Below are 3843 nucleotides of genomic sequence, written 5' to 3' on the forward strand. Positions count from 1 at the left end.
TGGTTTTTCAGACTGTGCCATTTACTTTGGAGAAGTGTGCCCTGTTGGCTTTGCTTGAGATCTGTGGTCAAGGGTCTTCTCTCTCAATAGCTTGACCTTCACAGCATTTGGTATCTCTTTTTAATATGCTGCAGGTTGGCGTTTATTATTTAAAGAAGTTGTTTAGAGTTACGGTAAAGGTTTATCAAAGAAAGAATTTAGAGTTGTTGCCTTTATACTTTTCATTCTGTTTATTGCTTTTGGGTGACTTTTTTTTTGCCCCTCTTATAAAAACCAAAGTACAAATTCTGAATTGTGCATTTCATTTTCTAAATACTTCCAGAAAGCTGCTGCTTGAGGCCCTTGGTACAGTAATATGTGAAGAACTTAATGGACGCTAGCCAGTGGCAGAATCAAGCCAGCTTTGTCCTAGTTCTCCTTGGACCCAGCACCTTCTTTCTCCATTCTCATCTTATATGTTTAACCCAAGAGGTGGCCTGTGTGGTTGTGGTGTCAGATTTTCTGTGCTGTCGGCACAGAGACTGACGCAGGGCTTGAAATCACAAGCTATGAGATCATGACCTGACCCGAAGTCAAGAGTTGGACGCTGAACTGACTGAGCCACCCAGGTGCCGTCATTTCCCTAATCTCTCAATGCTTTAGGGCCTTGAGAACTAATCTTGGTAGTATTGTAAGGCCGATGAAATGAAATAATTCATGCCAAGTGTTAATACAGTGCCTGACAGATGGTAAGCCCTCAATAAATGCTAACTATGTAAAACATATATTTATTAAATGCCTACTGATTGCCTGAGGTTGTACTAGGTCATGAGCATACTAATATGTGTACAATTTGGTTCCTTTTTCTCAAGGAAATCATAGTCTCGCGAGTGAAATGGGACTAATAGTTGTGTAACATTATTGTTTGCAAACACTATCATGCACTTTGCTGTTCCGATCCTGATGAACTCACCTGTGAGGTATTATTCCTGAATTCCTGCTTTGGTTTTCTGCCTGGCATCCCAGTTGCTGTAGGATTCGAGGACGTTTTATATCCAGAGGACAGCCAGATAAAAATGTCTGTCTTCCCCACTTTCCTTCTGGAATCCATTTAGACTGTTCTCTTGATAGGTATTTATACTTCACGTAAGTCTAGTGCTCATCCCAAGTGCCCTTCTCAATGCCCATCACCCATTTCCCCCTCTCTCCCCACCAACCCTCAGTTGTTTCTCCGTATTTAAGAGTCTCTTCTGGTTTGCCTCCCTCCCTCTCTGTTGGTAACTATTGTTTCCCCCTTCCCTTCCCCCGTGGTCTTCTGTTGAGTTTCTCAAGATCCACATATCAGTGAAAACATATGATAATTGGCAGATAGATACATTTTAGAAAATAAACTGTTTAGACCGGCGCCCTGCCGAAAACCAAAAATCCACAGAGTGCCTTCTCCCTGTTCAGACCAGAGAAAAACTACTCAGAACAAACAAATAAACAACAAGCAAACTACAAAACAAAAGCAAAATCCCCAGTTGTGTCTCCTTCTGTTACGCAGGTACAGCTGAGAGAGACTGCCAAGCAAGGAACAGTAGAGAGCTGGTGAGTTTCTAGGAGGTTCTGGCTAAAGCTGGGAGATCAGGTGCCTGTGGCTCATTTCGCTGGTGTTAATCTGTGATGCCTTCGGTGTCGTCAAATGTGTTTCATTAGTGTTTTTCCCTTATTAAATATGAAAATCGTGTCAAAGGTAAATGTCAAGGGGCTATAAAATTACCCTTCTTATCTTCTGAACATTTATCAGTTGATAAATGGAAAGACAAAATAACTGAATGAATAATTTATAAATGACTGATGCATCTTGTATGTTGTTTCAGGCACAAAACAGTAGGACATCAATAATCAAAAGAAGTTGGATTAATTTAGCAGTATTTTGCCGCTGATGTTTTTATCTAAATGCTGCAGTGTGCATCCTGGTGGCCAGGGAACCTGGTTTTTCTTGTTTTGCTCCTTACCTACTTGGGGTACTGGGGGGGGTATGGAGGTGGGGGAGGAGGGGGCCCTTTCTCTTACTTCAGACCTCCTTCTCCTTTCTTATTTGATCTGCACATCCTCTCTCCCTCCACGGACCTTTCTGCAATACGCCAGGATGTAAACAAAACAAAACAACAAAACAAAACACCTTGATTTAAAAAGGGCTTGCACATCTCCCTTGAATTCTCACCTTGCCTAGACGTCATTTCCCCCCATTAATTTACATTGAGCCAGTGTTGTCTTTGAAATGCTAGTCTTTAGACGACTATCTTAAATGCATTTAGAATTCTCTAACGTTGTCATCGTGGTCACCCTAAAAGGCTCCTTAATGTGCATTAAATTAATTAATGTCCTTAAAGGACCAGAGCAGAGCTCAACCCTGTTGCTTCTGGTGGCCAGGGTTTAGGTACCGTGCCAACCGCCAGCCAGAAAAAAAACAACCCTGGAAGCGTTGCCTCCCTACAGCAGTAAACTCAACGGCAAGTCTTCCCGGGAAAGGCGGCGGAGGGGGGGGGGGGGGGTGGCGAGGGGGACCCATGCAGCCCCAGGAAAGTTCTGCGGAGAAAATTTGCCTGGCCTTGGAGATCTCAACCTGGATCCAATTTCCCCCGAAGGTTAAGCAGCCTTATTCCGGGACATACGCTAACAAAGGGGAAGGGGCCAGACAATTAACATCATGATTTATTCTGACATGACTCTTGAAGGGTGGCCACTTTATTATTATTATTATTTTTTAAATTCCACCCTGTGGCTTTACCCACCAAGCCCGGGATCTGCTCTTTGTCATCCCATTGTCAAAACGGCCTCGCCTCTGGTCCCCAGGTCCCGGCTGCCTGTTAAAGTCCACGGAGCGCGACATCTAGCCCAGCATGGTAATCGGACTGCCCCCCCCCCCCCCCCCCCGCCGCCCCGCCGCCCCGCCGCCCCGCCGCCCCGCCCCACTGCCCCTCGGCCGGGCTGGGCCGCGCGGGGTCCACTCGGAGCACCGAGCGATCCCCGAGGGCTCCCCGGCTGCGCGCGCGTCATCAGCCGCTCTGCCCGGGGAAGCGGGCCTGGACGGAGATGGGGACGCACTGCCCGGCCGGGCGAGGGTGCAAAGCGGCGCCCTTCCTCGCGGGGCGCCGAGCTGCTCTGCAGATCTGGCCCGGTCCCTGGACCTTCACAGGCAGTGCCGCAGAAGGCAAGGGAGCTCCCGTTTGGGCATTTATTACCTGGAGCAAAATGTGCAGAGACGGTCGGTAATGAAGTACTTGACTAATCCAGTGTGATCCAGCTGGCTGAGCCAGAGGGGCTGGCTGCCGAGGGAGGCCGGGAAACGAACGAACTCACTGCTAGCCATTTTCCCTTGGCACCTGGGAAGCCAAAACAAAGGCGTGCGTGGATCAAAAAGCAGAGAGGTATCAATAATAAAGAAGGAGAGGAGACCCGGAGAGAAGGAGGGAGGGTGGGGGTGGGAGGGGGGGTCAGGCCATCGCTTGTTTTTAAGAAAGTTATTAGTTTTTATTTTTTTTTCTCATTCCGTCTCCGAGTTCAGTCCCCCGTCCCGCTCCCTGGGCCTTTACATTCTTTTGGTAACAGACACCCAAAGTCTGGTGGGTTTGTTTTCTTTCTTTCTTTCTTTCTTTCTTTCTTTCTTTCTTTCTTTCTTTCTTTCTTTTTTTCTTTTTCTTTTTCTTCCTTCCTTCCTCTTTCTTTCTTTCTTTCTTTCTCTCTCTTTCGTTCTTTCTATTTCTTCCTCCTTCCTCTTTCTTTCTTTCTTTCTTTCTATTTCTTCCTTCCTTTCTCTTTCTTTCTTTCTTTCTTTCTTCCTCTTTCTTTCTTTCTTTTTCTTTTACTCTTTCTTTC

General features: G+C 46.4%; 1 long non-coding RNA gene across 1 annotated transcript; it reads right to left on the reverse strand.

Moving 5' to 3' along the window:
* Positions 1-1337: 1337 nt before the first annotated feature.
* On the reverse strand, positions 1338-3380 carry LOC147580777 (uncharacterized). Its single transcript, XR_015250778.1, has 3 exons — positions 3210-3380; positions 2038-2098; positions 1338-1686 (listed from the first exon to the last, which is right to left on the reverse strand). It is a non-coding gene; the product is annotated as an uncharacterized LOC147580777 (long non-coding RNA).
* Positions 3381-3843: the final 463 nt, after the last annotated feature.

The sequence above is a fragment of the Puma concolor genome, chromosome B2 (assembly GCF_028749965.1).
Source record: "Puma concolor isolate L17-30 chromosome B2, mPumCon1.1.hap2, whole genome shotgun sequence".
Classification (NCBI taxonomy): domain Eukaryota; kingdom Metazoa; phylum Chordata; class Mammalia; order Carnivora; family Felidae; genus Puma; species Puma concolor.